General features: G+C 38.9%; 1 long non-coding RNA gene across 1 annotated transcript; it reads right to left on the bottom strand.

Moving 5' to 3' along the window:
- Window positions 1-7,584: 7,584 nt before the first annotated feature.
- Window positions 7,585-13,477, bottom strand: LOC119512366. The gene is made up of 3 exons (XR_005212366.1): window positions 13,214-13,477; window positions 10,863-11,049; window positions 7,585-7,847 (listed from the first exon to the last, which is right to left on the bottom strand). It is a non-coding gene; the product is annotated as an uncharacterized LOC119512366 (long non-coding RNA).
- Window positions 13,478-24,509: the final 11,032 nt, after the last annotated feature.

The raw sequence follows: 24,509 nt of genomic DNA, 5'->3' as shown, positions 1-24,509 counted from the left end.
CTTTCCAAATTGCTTACTCCCAGAGTGCACACTTCCGTCTCCTTCCTCGGGCTAGAGCTGGGAAAGCCAGGGAATGAGGCTTCTCTGCCTCTGAAGAGGATCTACCTCTGCAAAGAGCCATAATTTGATGCCTCTCTCTGGGCTACATATAGGGAGTTACTGAGCCAAGAGTTTATTATGGAGCTCAGATGAACAAACAGTGAAGAGAGCCGGGTGCAAAACCAAATGTTCCAAGTGTTCCTAATTCCATGTGTTTTGAAGTGCCTGAAGCAGGAATTTCATGGAAGAGGGAGACAGACTCTTCCCTGGTGGTAAATTAAGGATACATCTCTTTAGCTTTGGCTCACTCTCAGGCCCCTAGCAGCCAACTAATCCCATTTTCTCTCTATTTTCTAATTGTATTCTTACCAAGAAGGCTGGGCCTTTGTTCGCAGCATAGCGAGCCTTGCTAAAAAGCCCCTCTCTGTTCGGAGGCTGCCTCTAAAATATGTCTTCGCCTCCAAGGGTAATGAACTCTTTTATAATAAACGCCTCACTTTAATGCGTGCTCTCTTTGGTTTCCAGGAACTGCCTTATAATTACACGGCTCAGCATTGCATGTCAGAGGTTTGCTTCGCCTTTAATATTTTATGAAGAAATTCAGATTTTGACAGTAAAAATATTTAACCCAGAGGACTCGAAACCCAGACTATTATTTTGTAAAGTGGCCATCTAGCTGCACACTTGTGCACCGCTGGGCTCCCCGGTGCATACTCACACTCTTTGATACTCTCTAAGCAGACCCAACCACATGCTGTCCAGATGGAAACCTGGCTGTATCATTACATTATATTGAAATAACCCAATACCACCTGTTTCTGTTGGGGCTCCTGCCAACATTTTCCCATAAAACATTTATTTTGCTAATATTTTAGTTGGTCACCACAGAAGGACACTTGAAGTTAAAGATTTACCATGTGTTGCAGCCACTCCGAGCCAAGAGAGGCAAAAAAATAAAAAGCCCTTTGAAACCAGGCAGCGGAGCTCAAGAAGAGCAAACATCTATCTATTGTTTCCAAAGGTGGATGCCTCACCTCGCATGACGTAATCTCGGGCACAGAGATTTCAAAATAAGGTTTTCTTGGCAGTCTTCACAGAATGAATTATCCTAATGTCTCTGGTGCTCATCTTTGGATCGTAAAAATATTTTCAGGTTTCTAGGGAGAACTTCCTGTTCCTTAGTGGCTCCCCATCCCCCACCCATGCCCCAAAAAAGGTTACATTTGGAGATAAGTTTATGGGGATAAGAAATTATTCAGATAAATTTGACGCATGGGAACACATGCATATTATTTTCATTCAGTCAAGAAGAACGGGATGTGGGTGGGGGTGGGGTCAGTGTTACATATTATGAACTGACCCTGAACATGATGTTCAAATAATTACCCCTTGGAAGCAGAAGCAACGTGCCTGTCTTCAGGATAGAACACTCAATTGACACCTCTTAGTCAAAAGACATAAAGTAACCTTAACAAAGGTGTCCTGTACTTTTCCCCCCTCTTTTTATGCCGTCTACAACTACCCCACAATTTCTTGTCATAAAATAAAGAGTTAAAGTCAGACTAGCCCAGAAATTGAGAAGCAATTAAATTAGTTTGTCCAGAGTGTCATCTGAAGCCAGATCTGGGAAGGAAGGACTTCTTGCACCTAGCTCCACTTTCAGAAGAAAGAAAAGATACCTTTGCCACTGTCTCCTGCACTGCTGCAGCGGAACACAGCTTCCCTGCACTTTCAGCTTCCGTTGGCATCACAGTCTTAATTTTCTCCTGCACACTGAACCCCCTCTCAAAAATGAACCCCAGAGGACTAAAGAAAACACACAAAGAGATTAATGGAATTTGGCTACGCACACTTAACTTCTTCAGTCTGTTGGCTCTCACAGTAACTGGAATTTTTGTGAGATTTTCCTAAAATCCTGGCTGGCTGCAAAGTGGTCTTCTTTTCTATTATTATACTTAGGTTTTCGCTCACAAAGGTTAACTGCAGGGTCTTTCTCCCCCTGGTTAATTAGGAAGCTGGATCTCCCACCACACTCTTCTAAATTGACTGATCGCTAAAAATCAGAGGAAGGTAAAAGACATGTTAGCCTGGAGTCCCAATCTTGTTACGTGTTCGTTCAAGGAGCTCTTTTACACCAAAACGCCTACTTCGCATTGCAAAAGTAATTTATATTTTAGATATTCGTTTTAGAAGTCAACCTGTATCCTTTTATAGCTATACACATAGATAAAGGATCACAAGGAAAGCTATGCAACTCTCTTGACAGCTCCCATTCTGGTTCAGATATCCTCCCAGAAGACAGATAATCATACAATAAAGCAATCCATTTCTCAGCATATATGTGCCATACAAAAGATGGTGATACAATGAACCCTAATGTACTTGATTCAAAGTATGAAATACTGAGTAATCACTTTTTTTAAGAAAGTTTGACCTTTAAATTGAGATTTCCCCCAACAGATTATAATTATTGTGCAAAGAGGTGTTGAATGCAGCACAGCTAATCCAGAGGTGCCCCATCCGTGACTTACTGTTATGGTTTATGTCCAGGATAGAACATCAGCCAACTGCCATGGAAAGAGCAGAAAGAGGAACTTTTGGCTTTCTGCCTATATTGGCCTTATTTTTTTTTTCCTTTTCTAAGTTCACGTATCTAAACTCTTAAAATCAAGGTAAATTCATAAATATCACTTGTGAATTTGCATCTTTCTACTTAGAGAAACTCCATCTTCTGAGTGGCATGATGCACGACAGGTGGCAATAGCCTCCAATGTTGAGCCTGTGGCCAAAACAGAAAAGTTTCCCTTGAGTCAAGTTGCCAGATTTAAAAAATAAAAATACAGGATGCCCAGTTAAATGTGAATTTCAGATACTACAAGCGTATCCTATGCAGTAAAGTATTAGTCAACCCCAAATTCACATTTAACTGGGCATCCTGTATTTTCTCTGGAAACTCTGTCCTTGAGCACTTGGTCTCTGACTTTGGTTTGCTTAATTATCTCCCTTTTCCCCTTTCAAAAAAGGATATCAAATATGGAGAGAGCTATAGCAACCAACACGCACCCTCCGCTGATGGCTGAAAGCAAGGAGTGCTAACAAGCCACATTCATCACCCTTTCTGTTTATTTTTATTAGTTACTGATTGGATTGTTTCCCTTTTCATGATTAAACAACTCTTCTAATCATTGCCTCAATTCCTGGAACCCTTTATCAAGAGCAAGGACAACTCTGTCCGGTCTGAACAAGGAAAAATGTGAAACTTATGCTAATATTTAAAAGCTTCTCTCGTTCATCCTGCCAGCATCTATCAGGGGATGCACAGGGTATGGATTTATCATGAGGAATGCTCAAATTGCTGCAAGGACTTTTAACACAGTCACATGTTTTTCTTCTTTTTGAGCTTAGGAGACATGGCCTGCCCTCACCCCAAAGTGTCCACCCTAGGCATCTAGTGCAGACCGAGAGCAAGGGGGGTAGGCTGAGGCCACTGTGATGGGCAGAGGGCTCGGAGACCAGGAGGCTGCTGAGGGCAGAGTGGCTGAGCAGACACCCCAGGGCCTGGCCCCAGACTTGAAGAGCCCACAGGCTCAGAAGCAGCAGGTCTGCCCCTCCTTCGCTAGCCACGCTCCTGACTGGCTGACAGGGAGGGTCACAGACACCACATCCTTACACCACTGTGCTGAATCCAAGGCTGGGGAAGGAAAACCTCCCGGACCCTCCTCTTGGTTTCCCCTCCCTCATGCTATAGTGGGTCAGAGGTACCTCCACAGACTAAATCTGAAATTAGAAATCATCAGAGGAAAGCAAAGCTAGGAATCCATATTAAAGCAGAAAATCTAGACGGGGATTGAAAACGTGACTACTTTCTTTATTGAACTATTGCATGGATGAGAATCAAGAGCAATTTAAAATGTGTCTATTTCACAAATAAAATGTTTTCTATTTGTCTATAAGTTTGGCGCTGAAAGAGCACGTTCACTTAGCTCTTTTGACATCACGGTGTTTTGTTGCTCAAAAGGGACTGAAGAATACTGATCAGTCTTAGAAAGGCAAGGGACAGTTTTCCCAGTCAGGTGGTTCTCAAAGTATGGTCCCCAACCAGCAGCAGCAGCACCCCCTGGGAAACTTGCTGGAAACACAGACTCTCAGTCCTCACCCCAGACCTGCTGAATCTGAAACTCTGGGGGTGCAGCCACCAATCCAAGTGGTTCCAATGCACCCGATAGTTGGAGAACCTCTGTCCTAATGTACGAGAGGCTGCCAAATGCAGGATACCTGAGGACCTCTCCACCACCTGAACGAAGCAGTGGACATTTCAAGCACTGTTTGTAGAGTTTAGTCACTCTCCACCAATACTGAGTTCGGCACTCAGATTTCTATACTAGACTTAAGAACGGAGTAGTTTTTCCATATAAAGAAATGGTATCTATCCATTACTCTCCAACACCTGCTCTCTATCACACACACACACCCGCCACCCCTGCCCATTCAGTGTGCCTTCCCCACACCCTCCTGTCCCCCTTTAGGGACACCCTCTTCTGTAACAGGCAACCCTCTTTAACCTTAGCCTCCAGCCTGTGCCGCCTCCAGCTTCCACATTCACTCATCCCTCATTACCTCTTCAGATGCCATCTTTATTTTTCTTCTTCCAAGCTCCTTTCTCATTTGCAGCCTCTCCCTGTGCACCATCTTTTACCCCATACCCTGTATCAGTCCCAGAAACACTGTCTCCTTGCTCCCACTCCTTCCCACTCCTACCCTGTGCCCATCTTCTCACCCATGTCAGCACTATCTTCCTCCCCACGTCCATCTCTGGCTGCTCATCCCAGATTCCACTGTTTTCTTGGGGTCTCCTATTCGCAGCCCTTGGGACAGGGTTTACCAGCCCCAGACTACTTCTCTCTCCCCTACTCAAACATTACCAGTCTTTGGCTTCTGTTTCTGCTGCAAGAGAATTTTTTTTTTTCCTGAGGCCACAGTCTTCTCCAACTTTCCTACTCACCTCCTTTTATCACTTATCTGCTAATTTCTTTTCAGCATGTATTTTAGTGAACACAAACATTAATTTGAATGAAAACATTAGATTAAAAATTGCACAGGAGATAGAAGAATAAAGCCAAAATTGTGGAGGAGGTAATAGAAGAAATGATGGTGTGAAATGGTGATGCAGCAGGAGAGAAGGGCATGTCAAGCAGCAGGAAATAGTAAATACTATGAGAAAAGATCCATGAGCAGAGACAAGCTTGTTCCTGTTGAGGACAGTGGGGATACCAGTATGGGTAGAGAAGGGGGAAGTGTCACATAAGACAAAGCTTTTCAACTTTTCTTGGGTCATAGGCCAATTCGAGAATCTAATGGAAAACAAGGACAGACTTCCTAGAAAAATGTTCAAACAAGCAAAAGTTCACATTTAATTCCAGGCACTGGAAAGGACCCATGAAGCCCAAATGTGGACGAGGTGCAGAGACCTCGAGAAAGAGACACGATAGTTTGGAAAGCCAGGTTTGGTACAAGTCAAAAAGGCGTCAATGCAATAAAACATGAGAGAACTTGGGTTTCATCCTAGGAGGTAATGTAAGACTTCCAAAGGGGTAGACTGTATTTTTGGATGCCTAGCTTTGTTTACTTTATCTAACAGAACTTATGCCCGGATTTTAGTGTGACTGTGTAAAATCTATATTTTGACTTTCAAAACTCTGGGCCAGAGAAGACCAGAAAGATCAGGCACTGGCATATTTTGAATGTGTTGTCATACATGGAGGACAGGAAATGATTATCACTGGGCAGATAAAAGGAAAATATCTTAAAAGGGAATAAAAACTTCTTAACCTTCTCTAGAGGCAACATGGTGAAAATCTCTATACACCCAGAGAAAGAAAACTTGGTAATGTGTGCAAGGAGTGGTTTGCATGTGTGCTAGGGTAGAAAAAAAAGTCACATGTGGATGACAAATGTATCGGTTCCATTTACAGAGTGCCATTCTACCAAACCTAAAACACGAAGATCATCATTTGGGGGTTTTCAGTGTAAGAGAATCAGTTAACATGTATTCAGCAGTTGCTGCTTGGTCAAACATTTCACATGCATTATCTCATTTAATCCTCTCCATTACCCTGTGGAGCAGCAACTCCTGCAAATGAGAAGCTGCACCCCAGAGAGCTTAAGTAAAGGGAAGTGAAGTGGCTGTCCTAGGCCTCAAAGCTTGTGTGCAGTGGAACCAAGATCCAAACAAGACAGTCTGACTCCAGAGGTCCAGTTCTTACCACACTTTGAACCCAGCAATGGTTCTCTCTCCCAAACACTACCGTAGCTCAAAAATCTGAATTGTCCTGGAAGATTGTTTTCAAGCCAGATCCACAAGCCATAATTGGATTATGCAGCTAGAATCTGAGAAACAGGGAAGTGCAAATGGTCAAAATAATGAGCGCTCATTAAACTCCTCTGAAAGAACAACGTGGTCTTTCAAGGCTGTTCCTACAAGCAAGTTTTGTTTGAAGTAAAGAACTCCAAAGTCAGGCAGCTCAGCAAGGACTCAACCATGGTTTGATTCCCCCCAGTCCCCACTCCTCCACTTGTTTTCCCAGGGAAAATATGTAGGTGCTCACTTATTAAAAATAAACTTGTAACCCCAGTCCACCCCAGAGTGAAATCAAATGGCTACCACTGGGAATGATATGAAAATGGACTCATTTCTGTGAAATTCCCAAGGGTTCTTTTTTGCTTTTAAGAGTAATGCAATTACTTTATGTTGGTAATTTATTATTTCCACCAGTTATTCAAATATTTGTCTACATGTTGAAAAATTAGTCCTTATTCAAGTTTCTGCATTTAGAGCAAAAGCACTCTAAATGTTCAGTGAAACTGGGATTCCAGCAAAAGGATACACAGAAAGATAAAAAATAATTAAAGACACATGCTTTCTTTCCTTAGATAAGCAGATTTTAGAAATTAAAAATAAAAGACTGCACCTTTCTTCAACATTGTGGTTTATGGACTGGATACTTAACTTCAAGGAAGGAGGCTGATTTCATTCTAACACAATTTGCTTGGTCATAGCCCTGAGCTTCATGCTAAAGAGGTCCAATCACTTCTGAAAATGATGGATCAGGCTGCTCTTTGTTTTGTTCTTGGTATTCTTCACCTCAGACAATAAGAGTATAAAGATATAAACCTTATTAAACTTGGTTTGCAGTTGGTATTTTTAGAAAGAAATATAGTTTGTGGTTCAACTATTATCATGTTTATCTGAATAACTGTCCCCTTTGCATCCAAGTTATAGCTGTGACATCAGATGGGAAGAGAAGGAAAAGGGAAAGGGACAGATATTGGAGAGCATAAGAAGAGGAAAGGACTATATACTAGGGGCCCCCTGCCTCCTGTAGGGAACGCAGTGAATGTAGCAGACCCAAATATTGCATCCAGTAGAATATCATTCTCCCTCCTACAACTTCCCTGCCCTTAGTGAAAGCAGATAAAGAAACATGAATAGAGAGTGTCTTGTTTTGCCAGGCTGCTACGACAAATACCACACAACGGGTAGCCACACAAAACAAGAATTTATTAGCTCATCGTTTCCAAAGCCAGAAGTTCCAAATCAAGGCATCGGCAAGACCATGCTTCCTCCCCAGAATCCGTAGTGTTCTGGCGCTGGCTTGCTGCAAACCTTGGGGATTCTTGGCTGACATCCCTGCCCTTCATCCCATGGAGATCTCTCTCCCCTTGTATCTGCTCTTCAGGTTTTCTCTGACTTCCTGCTTCAGGCTCCTCCAGCTGCATCTGAATTTCCTCTCCTCATAAGGTCCCCAGGCCTAGGAATTAATGCAACACCTAATTAGGATCCTAGAAGATCCTATTTGCAAAACAGTCTAAGCTATAACTGATAATACAGCTTCAAAGAGTCCCACTGACAAATGAGTTCACACCCACAAGAATAAGAAATAGATTGTCTTTGTTGGGATATGTAATTCAATCTACCAAAGAGGGAAAGCAGCTTTTCTTTCTAGAAAAGAGGGCCAATTATACTTTTAAAAAAACAGCTCTTACTAAACTAAGTATTCCCCTTCTGTCTCCAGAAAGCTGTCCTGCAGTAGGGAAAATTATAGGGAAGGAGGAAGACAGAGAGAGAAAGAGATCATATATAACTTCTACAAAACTGGGGGAAATACAGGGAAAAATAGAAAAATACTCAAAGGAATAAATTGTGTAAATAAATCCGAATAGCCTCTGAAACCTCCTTGAAGAATGGCTGACGCCTGGAAGCTGGAGTTCCCACTCAGTCAGCATCAGCATTCAAACCTATCCTCATCTACATACTTCCCTTTCCCCGTCATCTGTTTATCCTCAACTACCCTCAGTATCCAGCACACAGTAAGTGCCAATAATTACTTTTGACTGAACAGGAAATCGCCTCACAGAGCATCAAGCATAGACATAGAATCCATTTTAGTAACTATCACATTTCAGATGTGTTAAAGTTATCGGAAATCTGGTTTGGGTCAGCAAGTAACTCTGCCCCATAAAAGATGTTAGAGGAGAGCCTTTTCCGTTGACCTTTTCTTCCCATTTAAAATGCCTCTGAATTTGACAGTAGGTATCAAGAGATCTGGAAAATGTCATGCCTCTTGACCAAGCGCTCAACTTCCAGTTATCTACCCCAAGGAAGTAATAAGAGGTATGAACAAAGATTTATATGTAGAGGTGTTCACAGCAGCACTATTTAGAACATCCAAAAGGTGGGCACAGCCAAATGTCCAGCCACGGGGTCAAGGTTAAGTAAATCTGGCACCAGAGTACACCCATGCTATGGCGTATCAGTGACCATGTTTCTGAAAGTCTTTTTAAAGGCACAGAAAGCATTTCATGATTAAATAAGTGTAAAAAAGCATGTATAGTGCAATTGATACAAATGATCCCAAATCTTCATTAGAAAGAAGCAGAGCTATAGGAAGAGAGAGAGAGAGAGACATATAAAGAGAAAATCAGAAGTTAATATTTCATGATATGAATAGGGGCTACTTCTTAAGGTGATGGGTGATTTCTCCTTCCTTAACCTTTTTCTGCATTTCCCAGTTATTCCCAAATTGTTTTTTTTGGTTAGAAAATAATTAAAATTTGTTAAGTCATAGAATTGCTGACTGTTTAAACCAGGTGAAGAAGTCTAATCATGGGGAAAACAAGACAAACTCTAAATTCTGCAATTTCAGTTGTACTGATTTAAAAAAAAAAAAAAAGAGTTCCAGCAAACCTGCTACCACAGAACTTCTACAAGTCTCCCTTCAAGATCTTTTCTACATTTTCCCAAGTAACCAACTACTTATGATCTATGTGACATCAGGAGCTCATCACTGGAAGGATTTGCTCAAGGAGGAGAAGGTGGAAAGGGGAGCCCTGGGGAGTCGACTCCAGCCATAGCTGGCCATTGACTTGTTGAGCGAATCATTTAAGTCCTCCATTTGCCATCTGAGAAAGTTAGGCTAGTTGGTTATGAAGCTCCATCCAGCTCTAAAGTCCCATGAAATAATCATCTCTTTCCTCACCGTGTCCATGCTGTCCTAGGAGACGAGCACCACAAAAATTGCACAAGGCACGTGAGAACTTAATTGTTCTTGAGTGAAAGAATGACTGTGCGATAACTTGAGAGAACACAAGAGGCCAACCACAAACCTTTAAAGAGCCTTCCCCGCACATCATCTCCTGGCTTCTGGGCCTCACCAACATGATCTTAGAGTCTTATTCTCCCCATGAGGTGTGATCTTTTAATGTGCAGTGTTCACTTTTATCATAAGGAAAACTAAATGTGTCCTTGAGAACAGTGACCCTCACCCTTTTCTGGGCACAGCTACCTTTAAGAACCTGTGGAGAACATTTGTAAGAAAATGGCGGCCTTAATATGAAGACGGGTGTTATCTGTAGTATTCTAATGAGGTATGGGTCACTTATAGGTTCAAGTTTAAGCTACTGCACACGTCAGGCAGGGTGCATTTTGGTTAGATCTCTGTTTATCAAGATAGCCTAGAATCGGGTGTCAGTTAGTTCTGGGCTGACTCAAGGCCCTTCATCAATAAACATTAGGGGCCATCTTTAGTGATCATAAGACTCTAAAGTTGAAAAACAGGATAAGGGGGTATAAGTGAGGATCAGTCACAAAGGTTTTACAATCACAAGATATACAAGATAAAGGCTCTATGGTTATACAGTCATTATCAGAGGTCAAGGCAGCTGGATTGCAGTTCAGAGATTTCGAGTGTTCCCCTCTGTCTGCTCTAATGTACTGGAAGGTAAAGGGGAATGTCTACATAGTAATTCAGTAAACATAATCATCCCCTAAATCCTAACTTCTCAGTTACACTGGGAGTGCAAAATCACTGCCAGTTGAGAACCATTGCTCTGGAGTCTAGATGAACTCTTAAAATATGTTTGCATGGGCGTCACTGGAGTTAAGATAGCCTTCAAGGCACTGAGGCAGGGCTGGCCACAAAATTTGTGGGGACCAGTCCAAAATCAAAGTGCCAGGACCTGGTTCAAAATGCAGGGGAAAGTGCCACTGAAGGTACTAGAACATAAGACTTTTGTCTTTAAATATTTTATTACTTATAAAACATAATAGGGGTATATGAATGAATAATAAGTTTAATATCATAAATTTAAAAATTGCAAAAAAAAAAAAAAAAAAAAGGCTATCTGTGGAAAACTTCGACCTCTCCTCAGAAAAATGATCTTTCACATCCAAGTTTGCTGACCCCTCCAGGGAGGCCCAGACAGCCTCAAGTCCTTAGTGGCCTTTGGATGCCAGGTTAGAAACTGCAGACGAGGAAAATACTTACCTGTGTAATAGGGCCCCAGACAACTTTAAAGAGTGCTTCTTTTTTCAGGAACAGGATAATCTTGATGACTAGAAATAACCCATGTTACTAAGAAGGTCCTTCCAGGCATTCTGACTTGGGAGAAAGAGAAGGCAGAGGTGTACTCTAGCAGTCCAGTCTAGGAGTGAGCAAGTCTCAGAACTGTAGCCTGAAAGGATAGGAAAGGGGATAAATCCCAGAAACTGTGCCCTGCTCTAGGACCCACCTACAATTCACAAAGCTGCAGCCACCATGGCGGCCATGCATGTGTTTACTGTGGTCCATACATTATCTCACTTGATTGTTACCACAACTCCCCATGATATTACTGTACTTTCATGGTACTCATCTCCATTTTACAAATGAGGAAACCGAGTATCAAGAGGTTAAGAAACTTTCCCAAGGACACAGAGTCAGCAATTGTCAGGGGCAAATTTCACGCCAGCTCAGCCTGGATCCATTCCATCCTTCTTAGGGTAACAATAACCAAGCAGACCCCTTGCTCAACTCAGTCCCTGGGTTGAATTAGTTTGTTAGGAAACATTGATATCAGTTGAGCCCAGGTGACTTGGAGCAGACTTGTGGGACGCCAACAAAAAGCAGCAGCTGAAAGGCAATAGGGCAATAAAGCCTTAATGGCCGGCACTTGCTGAAGTTCTGTTGGAGGAGGAAGGGAGGGCAGAGATAGGCTGGAGCTTCTGAAAAACTGCATCTTTTGTTTTTCTTCCATTTGCAGAGTCATCATTTCCCTGTCAGCTCAGGGCCGTGAGTAAGCAGCTTCAGCCAGGGAACTCTGTAACTCCAGACCATCACAAACCTTTACTGAAATCCCCAGGGCCAGGGAACCACACGCCATTGCACAGCAGGCTTGGCTCTATGTTCCAGGGGACTGTTCAGTTCTCATAACAAAACAGACTTCCTTTGTCCCCTAATGACCCCACTCAGAATCACAGAATTTTAGAAATGGAAAGACTCTCAAATGATGTTACGTGGTTCAACTCCTTCCTCTTTTTTCATTACCCCCACTCTTCCTCTACCATAGACCTTGCTTTACAAGAAAGAAATTCAAAATCAGAGAGAAGAAATGCTTTGCTTAAGATTATACATTACTTGCTACAGAAGTTGAACTCAAGTCCGCCAGGAGCCAAGAAGTGTACCAAGTGTTTTATAAACAGCCTCCCATTTAGAATTATAGCCAACCACTGAAGTAGGTATTATTATGCCCATTTTTACAGACAGATAAACTAAGGCTCAGAGATTATTAACTCTGAGATAGTTAACGCACCAAGATCAAATAAAAATAAGCACTTTGAACACAGATCACTCTGAACCATAAAGCCAATGCCTTTTCTAAAATTCTACTGGTCATTAGAGTTGCATAGGAAGTTACTCCAATTATACTACTATGAGGAATTAGTCAATGTGTTTCGTGTCCCCTGTACTCCCTTTACCTATGGCTCTCTCATAGATAAATAAAGACCAGCAGAACTAAAAGACACTATAGTCTGGAGTATGCACAGCAGACATAACGATGAAAACCAAAGTGAGACCTCTTGGTGGGTGCAGTGGGACAAAGACCAAAGACCAGAATCCAAGAGGCATCATCTTATATTGCATGTATGGCAGAGTGGGTAGAAGACATGCAAAGGGATTGGAAGAGTTGAGTCACATTTTAAATGGCAGAACAGGACTAATACAGATGGAGATAAAAAGGAAACACAATTTTCCTACCAACACAAGGATGCCAGCTGCTCCCAGTCATTTTAGCTTTGATACTGGGGGAAAGAAGAGGGCAAAGGAGAGACAAACTTTAATTTGACAATGAAATAAAAGGATCTAGCTAAAGTGACAAGATTGAAGTTTTCTGCATCAAACATATGGAAGCTCAAAGTCAGAATGAAGTGAGTTATGGAAAAATAAAGGTGACATTTTTCGGGTAACTATGTAGATTCATACCTGCTATTTCTTAGGATATTTTTGTGACTCTAACACAAAACAAACATAATGTTGTTCCTGTAGTTGGGTTAAACTGTTTATTCTATCATGCTATAAGTTTGGAAATATACTGCATAAACTCTGGAAACCATTTCATTTGAAACAGGCTTTGTAGTAGATTTTAAATAAAGGAAAATGAATCAACTAAAACCATTTGTCCATTTCCCATTAGAAACCTCTACCCTCCTACCACTTTTCATTACAGATCAGGAACAAACATGGAAGAGATAGAAGAGAAGAACAAGAAACAGGTGTTCCAGAATAACTTGTTTTCTTCTAGATAGGAGAGTGAGTAGAGCAGTGAAAATAAAGCTGTCAAAAGAAAAAGCAAATTATACCTCCCAATCCTGCTCAAGCACTGATTCAGTACAGAAATGGAGCTTCTCAGAATCCTTCACCAGGAAGTGATCTCGTTCTTTCAGTTATCTTCAGGAAAGACATGGCTACAGAGAGATGAGCCCAGTGAAATGAGAGGCTGCCAGAAGAGGAGGGTCTATGGAGGCCACCTTGTCCCGGCCCGCGGGACGTTCAACAGAGGCTCCGAGTCCTGTGAGGGAGGAATGGTATGGGACAAGAGACACGAAGAACGACAGCAAGACAGGTTTCTGATCAAGCTGCCAAACTTTATTGAAGAGGCAGAGCATATATACTCTAGGAGAAGGGGAAGTGGCTAGCAAGGGCTCGTGGCGGTCTAGGATTGGTGGCTGCTGTTGCTAGGGCGGATGGCAGATGTAGGGTTAGCATTTTGGGCGCGAACTAGCACTTTTGGCGCGAACTACTTCCGTAAAGAAGGCTGAGGGTAACTTAAGCTATTGTTGTATCAGCCCTGGCGGCCATGTTGCACATCTCCGGCATAGATGAAGGTGGACTTCATGCATGCTACCTTAATCGCCCTCTACACCACCTTATTTGAAGGTGGACTTAGATTAGTTAAAAATATATATTGCAAACTCTTGGGCAAGCACAAAAATTATTTTAAAGTATAATGATATGCTAAGAGAGTAAATAAAAGGAATGCATATAAAATGCTCAATTAAAACAATAAATGGCAAAAAAAAAGACAGAGGAAAGAAAAAATAAATGCAACAAATCAAAAAGAATTACAAATATGGCAGATACTAAGTCAACTATCTCAATAATCACTTTAAATGTGATGGTCTAAATATACCAATTAAAAGACAGAGATTATCAGAGTGAATCACAAACAAAATCCAAGTATGTTGTCTACTGAATCCACTTTAAATATAAAAATATATTAAAAACTGCATTCCAGTCTTCTCTCTTCATTCTACCTTCCTTCACAAATACACAAACATATACAAACATGCCTATGGTGACATTTTTTTATACAAGAATGGGTGACCCCATATTCTTTATATCATACTTGATCTTGTGAGATTATTAATCAAGGCATTCACACAAAGTTATTGGGACCCTTCATGATCTCAGATCCTCTTTAAACAGTTCCCAATTCTGAAGTAAAAATGAAAAAAGATCTTAGACTTGCTGAAGTCTTGCTCTTACATACACAGCCAGGCTTTAACATGCAGTTGAAAATTAGTTACAGTTCCTTAGGACAATGATGAAAGAAAACATGCAAATGTAAGCCACATGTTAGCTTTGATATTTGTCCCCCAGGCCCTGTCAGGTTACCATTTCACACTTAGCAAATGACAACCTCTCTAGATATGTTGCTTAAAGAAAACTCAAATTTTGCTTAACTAAATGAAAATAAGTTGTTCCCACCTCATGTTGCCTAAATTGGGCATGTTCTCTCTCCCAAACCTATTTCTCTCAATAATTTGCACATTTTATCTGAAAGGGAAACTGAGATTCAACTTTCTGAACCCAATCATCCACTAATTAAAATAAATTTAAACAATACACACAGAAAATGTCAAGGGGGCAAATAAGCATTTTTCATTCAAATAACAAATACCATATGCTTAATAATTTGTCATTCAATTTCCTGTTAAACTACCTAAGCTTTGGTCTTTGTGGTTGTACTCTAATTACACAGAGCAATTGTAAAAGTTCTTTGTGAGAATAATAACTCTGCTTATAGTAAAATTTACAAACACACAGTCCACATGCCCAATTTGGTCCACCCACGTTCTCTTGTCTTTATAGTTCTTTAAAAAAAAAAAAAGATAATAATAACAATTAGTTGTCAAAATACTCAAAATGAGAAATTTCACATAAGTACCTCAATTTCAGATTTTTCTTAAAATAGATATGTCTGTCAAACCTGGGATCATAGGTTTACATAGCAATAGCCCTCTTTAGACAAGGCTTGTCAGTTTGCCACAGTGACTACCATTCCACATGGCTTCCCTAACACTGAAGACTACTGCCAGTTGCCATTCGTCATCATGCCCCCATTGTTGTTTTTCTTGTAGTAGAGAACTATTTCTCTGTAACTGTGTCTCTATCCAAAGTGGGAAGATACATCAAGAAGACTGTGTGCATTACACTCCCTACCCGCTTCAACCACGTGTATTCACTGACCAGTCAATGAAAACATTTGAATTTGTAACTGAATCCTAGAGAAAAGTGATGGGACAGTCCTACAAGAGGATCAGGCCAGCAATAAACCATGGTTTGGAAACCTTCATACATGTAACAAGGATAATCAAAAAGATAGGACCCCACATGGGGAGAGCAAAAAATGGATTCAGGGTTGATAAAAATTTTCTTGAAAACAAAGACCTTCCAGAACACTCCTTAATTCGGTCTATGAAGCTAGCATAACATTTTTCCTCAAATATTTCTTCTTCTCTCATGGTATAGGCTCAGAGATGAAAAACCAGATTAATTCAACAAAATGGAGAGCCCAGGAAATAAACAATATCAATCTGGACATCTGATACATCCTTCAGTTGATATTGCAGATCAATGGGAAAGGATAAAACTTCAAAAAAAATTTGTACTGGGATAATTGGGTATCTGTTTGCAAAAAAAATTAAACTTATCTTTAACTATATTTAGATAGAAATAACTTCCAGGTGGATTAAACATCTGCATGCAAAAAGAAAAGCACTAAACTTTTAGAAGATAATATTATCTCGTTATAGGGAAGGATGTTTTAAACAAGACATAAAAATCAATCACCATAACTTAAAATATTAAGAGACATGACTATATTAAAATTAAGACTGTCCGTTCAACAAAGACATTAGAAAAATGAGAATGAGAAGATAAACCATAAACTGGGAGAAAATACTTGCAATTCATGTAATTAAAAGAGGACTACAGTCAAGATTATAGACATAATGACTGCAAGTCACAAGAATGGGAAAGAGAGAAAGAAAGAGGAAGGGAGGAAGGAAGAAAGGAAGGAAGGAGAGAAGGGAGGGAGGGAGGGGAAAAGAAAAGAGGACAAAAGACTTGAACAGGCACCTCATAACAGGGAATTCTGAATAGTCAATATACATATGAAAAAGATGCTCAACCTTGTCAGTAATCAAAGAAATGCAAATGTAAATTAAAAGCACAATGAGCTATCATTACTCTTTTACAAGATTTGCAAAAATTTAAAAGTTTAACAATAGCAAGTCTTGGTGCGGATGTGGATACACTGCTAACGAAAGTGTATTTTTATAGCTATTTTGGAAAAGAAACTGCAGTACCCAGGAAAGTTGAATATGCATATTCACTACACACCAGAGAAACTCTTGCCCCAGAAGATTTGAAACAGCTGTTCATAGCATCATTTCCTAAAACTGGACATAACCCAAATATATATCAACAGTAGAATGGTGAAGTAAAGTGTAGTATATTCAGAAACTGTAATAATTCCCACAATAAAATGAGAAAAATAAATAATATGCATCAATGAATTTCAGAAACATAATTGAGGGAAAGAAGCCAGTGACAAAAGAATATAAAGAGTATGATTTCATTTTTATTAAGGTACTCTTCAATGATGCATAAATTAGTGGTAAAACTATAAAATAAAGGAAGGGAATGATTATCACAATAATCAGAATAGTAGTTATGTTTGAGGGGTACAGAGGGGTTTATGACAGAAAAGAGCACAAAGGAAATTTCTAAAGAACTAGCAATGTTCTATTAAAAACCTTGGTGGAGGGATCAAGGGTACTTCCTTAATGTTATTAGTTAAATTGAAATGTTTAATCACTCTTCTGAATGTATAATATTGTTGACAAATGTTTTTAATTGAGATCCTCTGTAGTTCCTAAAACTATTGGTCAGATAGGTTAAAATTCTATAGGGAGAGAATTGTTAAACAAATTATACTATGTCAAACTATTATGCTACGCAGCATTAAAAGAATAAAGTAGACCTATTTGAACTCATATGGATAAATGTGCAAGATATACACTGTCATGGCCCAAGGGGGCTTTTGCAGCCAAAGGACTAAAGATAGAACTGGACACGTTCTGAGACATGAGCTCTTATTATTCGACTTACCTACAGGGTGGGGAAGTCGATTCACCTTGCCCTGAAATCAGGAGCTTCTCTGAATGGATTCAGGAGCTGCTCTGAATGGTGGCCAGTTCAGAGCACAAAGTGGAAATAGTCTGCACTTTGGGGGACTGAATAAGCTGGTTATAAGGGCTCGACACTCCAATGGGTATGAGAACATAAGGCAGGGAGCGGGGGTCGTGCAAGGTAGGGAAGTGTTGATTGTAATCAACAGGGAGGAGGGGAGGATTATAGAGATAACAGTGTCTCAGGGAGTCTGGGGGAGGAGGTAGTTTCAGGTAGAGATTACAGTTAGCACTTGATGTTACAAAGAGAATAGGTCAAACCTCAACTGACCTAGGTCACACAAGTTGCTGTGTGCAATCTCCAAGGCCCTCGGTGAATGCCCTGTGCCCGGAGTTCCCACATACACTAAATGAAAACAAGTTGTATAGATCCATTTATGCAAAAATTTTTAAATTTCCAAAACATTAAAATATAGATATATTCACATGCAAATTTGTAAATTTCTAGAATGAGAAAATACACACCAAACTAATAACAGTGGTTACCTCATGGAAAGGAATAACATGGAGTAGAGGTGACATGGGGTTGGGGAAAGGAGAGGAATATAGAGGTAATTTTACTTGACTGGTATTACACACCTTATTTATAAGGAATATACTCATGTCTCAGTTGCTCCCTTTATTAGAAGTCCAGGATTCTCACTTCTCTCAATGAAGGGTTAACTAATATGGGAAATGTGTTCCTTCCATAAACAACTGAAAATCAGACAAAATATATGAAACTATGGTATTTGCCAATATACTGTCAGATGGCATAGGACTGTGATCCGTGAGAAAAAGGATGTAAATAAGGCAAGCCCTAATTTTTTCCAGCTTAATGTCTGGAGATATTTTCTAGGCAACTTACAGGAAGGGAAAACTCAAATTGGAGGGGAATCCAGTAGCCCCATTTTCACTGAGCTGGGAAACAAGATAGGAGTTTACGGAGACCAGTGGTGGAAATATTGGCAATCTACACATGCTCCCAGCCCAGTCCCTAACTGCTGGTGCATCTAAACAAACAAACAAACAAAAAACAAACAAAAAAGGTGTTTTTGAACACTAATCCCATCTGGCTCTGTGGGTTAGGATCCCCTAACGTAGAAGGTACTGGTGGCGGAAAAGTCATGCAAAAAGGAGAAACTGAACCACTGTAAGGCAGGGCAGATGAGGGCTGAAAGTGTGAGTGAAAAGGCAACCCAGAACATAGGTGAGGAATTAAGTAAATCATGGCCACTGGGGAAGAACAATTGTATAAAAACAAAGAGAACGTCCCAGGAATCCTGGAGGACAAACAGAGGAAAGGAAATCTTCTCCTGCAGGAGAACAGTCACACATAATAGGGTAATCTTAAAAGTCACTGCATATACCCAGGGCAAGAGGCAGGTGCAGAAAGACCTGAAAAAATCAGAACTGTTAAACATGGGCTGCTCTAAAGGCTCAGTATAAACTGGACCAAATGTTGAAGAAGAGCCTTAACACATAATCAATCTACACCTAAATCCTAGGCAAAAGGGAGAAACTGACTTCCAGAGTTAGCACATCAAAATGACCAAATTCCCAGGTGTTAACAAAAGACCACAAGCTATACAAAGAAATGGGAAGAGATGGCTTATTCAGGGAACAAATTAAAACATCAGAGGAAACACAGACAATGTTAATAACTAATCAAAGGCATTCAGCCAAATCTCCTTTATCAGTTCAAGGAACTAAAGGAAAATATGGATAGAAATAAACTGAATATGGATATAGACCCAAAGGATATAAATAAGATGATACATGAATGAAAAGAAGAATTAGAAAGTTTGAAAAGGAACATAACAGAAATTACGGCAATGGAAAACACAATAATGGAGATTAAAAATGCATTAGAGGTATTAAACAGCAAATTTGAACAGGCAGAAGAAAAAAAATCAGTGAACCAGAAGATAGGGAAATCAAAATTATACAGTTGGAATTGCAGATAGAGAAAAGAAAAAACCTATAGGACAACACAAAGCACACCAACATATGCATTATGGGAGTCCCAGAAGGAGAGAAGAAACAAGGGGAAGAAAGAATATTTGAGGAAATTTTCAAAATCTTACGAAAGACATATATATACATATCCAAGGAGCATAATAAACCCAAATAGGACAAGCCCTAATAGACCTACTCCAAGACACATACTAATCAAAATGATGAATGAGAAAGATAAAGAGAGCATTCTGAAAGCAGCAAGAGAAAAGCAATTTGTCATATACAAGGGATCTTCAATAAGACTAATTTCCAATTTCTCAATAAAAACCATGGAAGAAAGAAGGCAACTAGTATGACATGTTTAAGGTACTGAAAGAGAAAAACTGTCAGCCCAAAATTCTATTTTCAGCAAAACTGTCCTTAGAAAATGAGGGAGAGTTTTAGACATTAACAGACAAACAAAAACTAAGAGAATTCATCACCAAAAGAGCTGCCCTACAAAAATGCTAAGGGGGTTCTTCAGGTGAAAGAAAAAGACAGGGGACAGTAGCTTGGAACAGTATGAAGAAGTGACGATCTCCAGTAAAGGTATTTACATGGGTAAAAAAAATCCAGTAGTGTGGTATCCTCAGTATGTAACTCTATTCTTTATTTCCCGTAAGATTTAGAATATAATTGAATATGAAATAATCATATTTCCATGTTATGGACACACAAAACATAAAGAAATAATGTGTGACAAAAACAACACAAAGAGGGGAAATTAAGGAGTATAAGAGCAGAGACTGTTTATGGTATTGAAGTTAAGTTGGTATCAATTTGAATTAGTAGATTATAGACTTAGGTTGTTTAACATAAACCCCAAGGTAAACACAAAGAAAGTATTCAAAACACATACAGAATTGGAAATGAGAAGGGATCAATCAGTTATCTCAAAAGATCAATTATACACAAAAGAAGACTGCAATAAAGGAAAAGAAGGAAAAAAAAGATTTAAGATATGTAAGAAACAAAGGACAAATTGGATGACGTAACTCCTGCCTTAGCACTGATTATACTGAAGGCAAATTTAACCAAGAATGTAAAGGACTTATAGATGGAAAACTACGTAACATTACTGGAAGTTGGAGGACTCATACTTCCTGATTTTAAACTTATTATAAAGCTACAGTAATCAAAACAGCTTGGTCCTGGCAAAAGGACATACACAGAGATCAATGGAATCAAATTGAGAGTTTAGAAATAAACCCTCACACGTTTGACTAACTGATCTTTTAAAGGGTGCCAAGTCAACTTGATGGCAAATGAATAGTCTCTTCAACAAATGGCTCTGGGAGAACTGGATAGCCATATGCAAAAGAACGAAAGTGGACCCCTGTCTCATACCATATACAAAAATTAACTCAAAATGGATCAAAGACCTAAGTATAAGAACTAAGACAATAAAACTCCTAGAAGAAAACATGGGGAAATATCGTCAGGACCACGTGTTAAGCAGTGATTTTTTAGACTTAAAACAAAAGCAAAAGCAACAAAAGAAAAAAATAGATAAATGAGACAATCAAAATTTAAAATTTTTGCATGCCTAAGACTTTATCAAGAAAGTAAAAAGACAGCCTACAGAATGGGAGAAAATATTTGGAAGCAGTATATCTGATAAGAGTTTAAAATCCAGATATATATAAAGAACTTCTACAATTCAACAACAAAAAGACAACCCAGTTTTAAAAATGGGGAAAATATTTGAATAGATATTGCTCCAAAGAAGACATACAAATGGCCAGTAAATATATAAAAAGATGTTCAACATCATCGGCCATCAGGGAAATGCAAATCACAACTACAGCGAGATACCATCTAATGCCCACTAGAATGACTACTATAAAAAAAAAAAAAAAATGGGGGGAAAAAAAAAACTCAAGCATTGAAGAGGATGTGGAGAACTAGGAACACACAAACATTGTTGGTGGGAATGTAAAATGGTGCAGCCAAAACAGTTTGGCAGCTCCTCAGAAAGTTAAGTATAGGATTACCATATGACCCAGCAGTCCCACTTCTAGGTATGTACCCAAAAGTAATGAAAGCAGGGACTCAAAGAGATATTTGCACATCTATGTTCATAGAAGCATTACTCACAATTGCCAAAAGGTGGAAGCAGCCCAAGTGTCCATCAACAGATGAGTAGATAAAGAAAATGTGCTGTATACATACTATGGAATATTATTTGGACACAAAGGGAATGAAGCTCTGATACATGCTGCAAGATGGATGAACTTTGAAGACACTGCAAGAGTGAAATAAGCCTGACACAAAGGGACAAATACTATATGATCTCATTTAAACAAAATAAGCAGAATATGTAAATTATAAAGTCAAAGACCAGAATCTAGGTTACCAGGGACTGGGTGCGGGAGGAGAATGAGTAGATAATGTTTAATTGGTACAGAGTTTATGTTCGGGGTGATGAGAAGTTTTGGCAACGGATGTTAGTGATGAAGGCACAACTTTGTGAAAGTAATTAACACCACTGAATTGTATATCTGAAAAATGATAAAAAGGGAAATTTTAGGTTGCTAAAGTGTTTGTTACCCCCCCCCACACACACACACAAACCTGATAGAAGAGTTCAACACAAAGAGTGAAGTATAATGTAAACAGTGGGCTAATGTTAGTAGTATAGTATAATAATATTGTTTCATCAATGTAACAAAGGTACCACACAAATGCAAAATGTTAATAATGGGTCTACTGTGTATGGCGGGACGTTATATGGGAACACTGTACTTTCTGTACAATTTTTCTGTAAACCTAAAACTGCTCTAATTAAAAAGTGGGGAGGGTAGGGGGAGTAAAAGTCTACTTTTGTAGATAAACCTTCTCTCAGAAGAGCCTCCAGCAAACTCCACCATCAGAGCTGCTATTTAAATCTTGATAGATATGAGGACATCCTAGCTGAAGAATAAGGGAAAAGAATGTTGAAGAAGATGTAAAATACACCCTGCTTTCATCTTATGACGGTTAGAATATTGCCTCCTAAATAAAAGAATAGATGTTATAAGAAAAACAACCAAATGGAACTTTCAGAGATTAAAAAGTAAAAAACATATACATATATAAACATATATACATATATATAAAATGAAAATTAAAAAGCAAAAATTCGTCCTTGAAAATTCATAGCAGCATTATTCATAATAGCCCAAAAGTAGAGTCAACGCAAATGACCATCAACTGATAACAGGATAAATAAAATGTAATATATCCATCCAACGGAGTACTGTTTGGCAATAAAAAGAAATGAAGTACTGATACATGCTACAATACAGATGAACTTTGAAAACATTATGCTAAGTGAAAGATTTTATTTATGACATATGATTTTATTTATGACATATCTATTATAGGCAAATCTGTAGAAACAGAAAGTAGATTAGTGCTTGCTTAGGGCTGGGAAGTAGGAGTAGATGGGGGTGACAACTAAAGGGGACTGTGGTGTTTTTTTAGGGAATGATAAAAATGTTCTAAAATTGATTTGGTGATGGTTGCACAAAGTCCATGCATATACTAAAAGCTACTTTAAATGGGTGAATTGCATGGCCTCTGAATTATATCTCAATAAACTCTTTTTAAAAAGGAAGAAAAACAAACATAGAAACCCTGTGTCTTTAAAGAAATTTTATTTGTTATTTAACACCTTCCCACAAAGATGTTTCTAGGCCTAGAATGGCTTCACTATTGAATTCCACCAATCATTTAAGGAAGCAACAGTGAGAATTCTATTTAAACTATTCCAGAAAACAGAAGAGAGAAAATATTTCCCAATTCATTTTAAGAGGCCAGCATTACCCTAGAAACAAAACTTGACCAAGACATAGCAAGAAAAGAAAACACCATACCAATATCTCTCATGCACATAGATCCAAAAAATCCTTAATAAAATTTTAGCAAATCAATTCCAGTGATATTAAGGTTAATATGCCTTAACAAGAGGACCCTCCTAGAATTTAAAGTTGGTTTAGCATTTGAAAATCAATCAATATAATTGCCCATATTGAGAGATATTTTTTAAAAGTGACCATGTGACGGATGATTGTATGGTATGTGAGTAATTTCAATAAAACTGAATTTAATTAAAAAAAAAATCACAAAAGTGACCATGTCAATCCATGGATGCAGGGAAGCATTTGACAAAATTCAACACTCATTCATGATTTAAAAAACAAAAACAACAAAAAAAACACCTCTCTTAGCAAACTAGGAAGAGAAGGAAGAGTCTCAACCTAATAATTACATCTATGAAAAACCAACAGTTAACATCATGCTTAATAGTGAAACATTGAAAGCTTTCCCCCAAAATCAGAAACAAGGTAGGGATCTCTGCTCTCACCACTTCTATTCAAACTTATACTGGACAATCTAACCAATGGAATAAGGGAGGAAAAAAATAAGAAGCACACAGAATGAAAATGAAGAAGTAAAACTGTCTTTATTTGCAGATGACATAATCAACAATGTAAAAAATATTAAGGAATATGCAAGAAATTTACCAAAAGTAGTGAGTGAGTTTAGCAAGGCCAAAGGATACAAGGTCAACATACAAGAATCAATTGTTTTTATATATACTAGAAGCAAACAATTGGAATTGTAATTTTAAGAACATGCATACACCATTTGCAATAGTGCCCAAAAAAAGCACGAAATACTTGGAGTTAAATATATGTCATTCCAGTATACTGAAAACTACAAAGCTTTGTTGAAAGAAATTAAAGATCTAAATAAATTGAGAGCCATGCCATGTTCACAATTGAGTCAATATTGTTAATATACCAATTCTTCTCATATTGATCTAAGGATTCAACATAGTACCAATCAAAATCCCAACAGTCTTTTTGGTAGAAATCGAAAAGCTGATTCTAAAAGTTATAAGGGAATGCAAATTTGAAAAAGAAAAACACGGTTAAAAAATGTTCACTGCCTGATTTCAGGACATACTCTAAAGTTACATTAATCAAGTCAGTGTGGTATTTATGGAAGGATAGTTTACCAAAATGGTACAGGCATTTGGGAAAATATTTCGGCAGTTTCTTATGAAGTTAATCATATACTTACCATACCACTCAGCAATTCTACTCATAGGTATTTACCCAAGAGAAATGAAAACATATTTCCACACAACATTTTG

Source organism: Choloepus didactylus, chromosome 17 (assembly GCF_015220235.1).
Source record: "Choloepus didactylus isolate mChoDid1 chromosome 17, mChoDid1.pri, whole genome shotgun sequence".
NCBI lineage: Eukaryota > Metazoa > Chordata > Mammalia > Pilosa > Megalonychidae > Choloepus > Choloepus didactylus.
The sequence above is the reverse complement of the archived record's forward strand: the minus strand, read 5'-3'. Positions and strand labels throughout refer to the sequence as shown.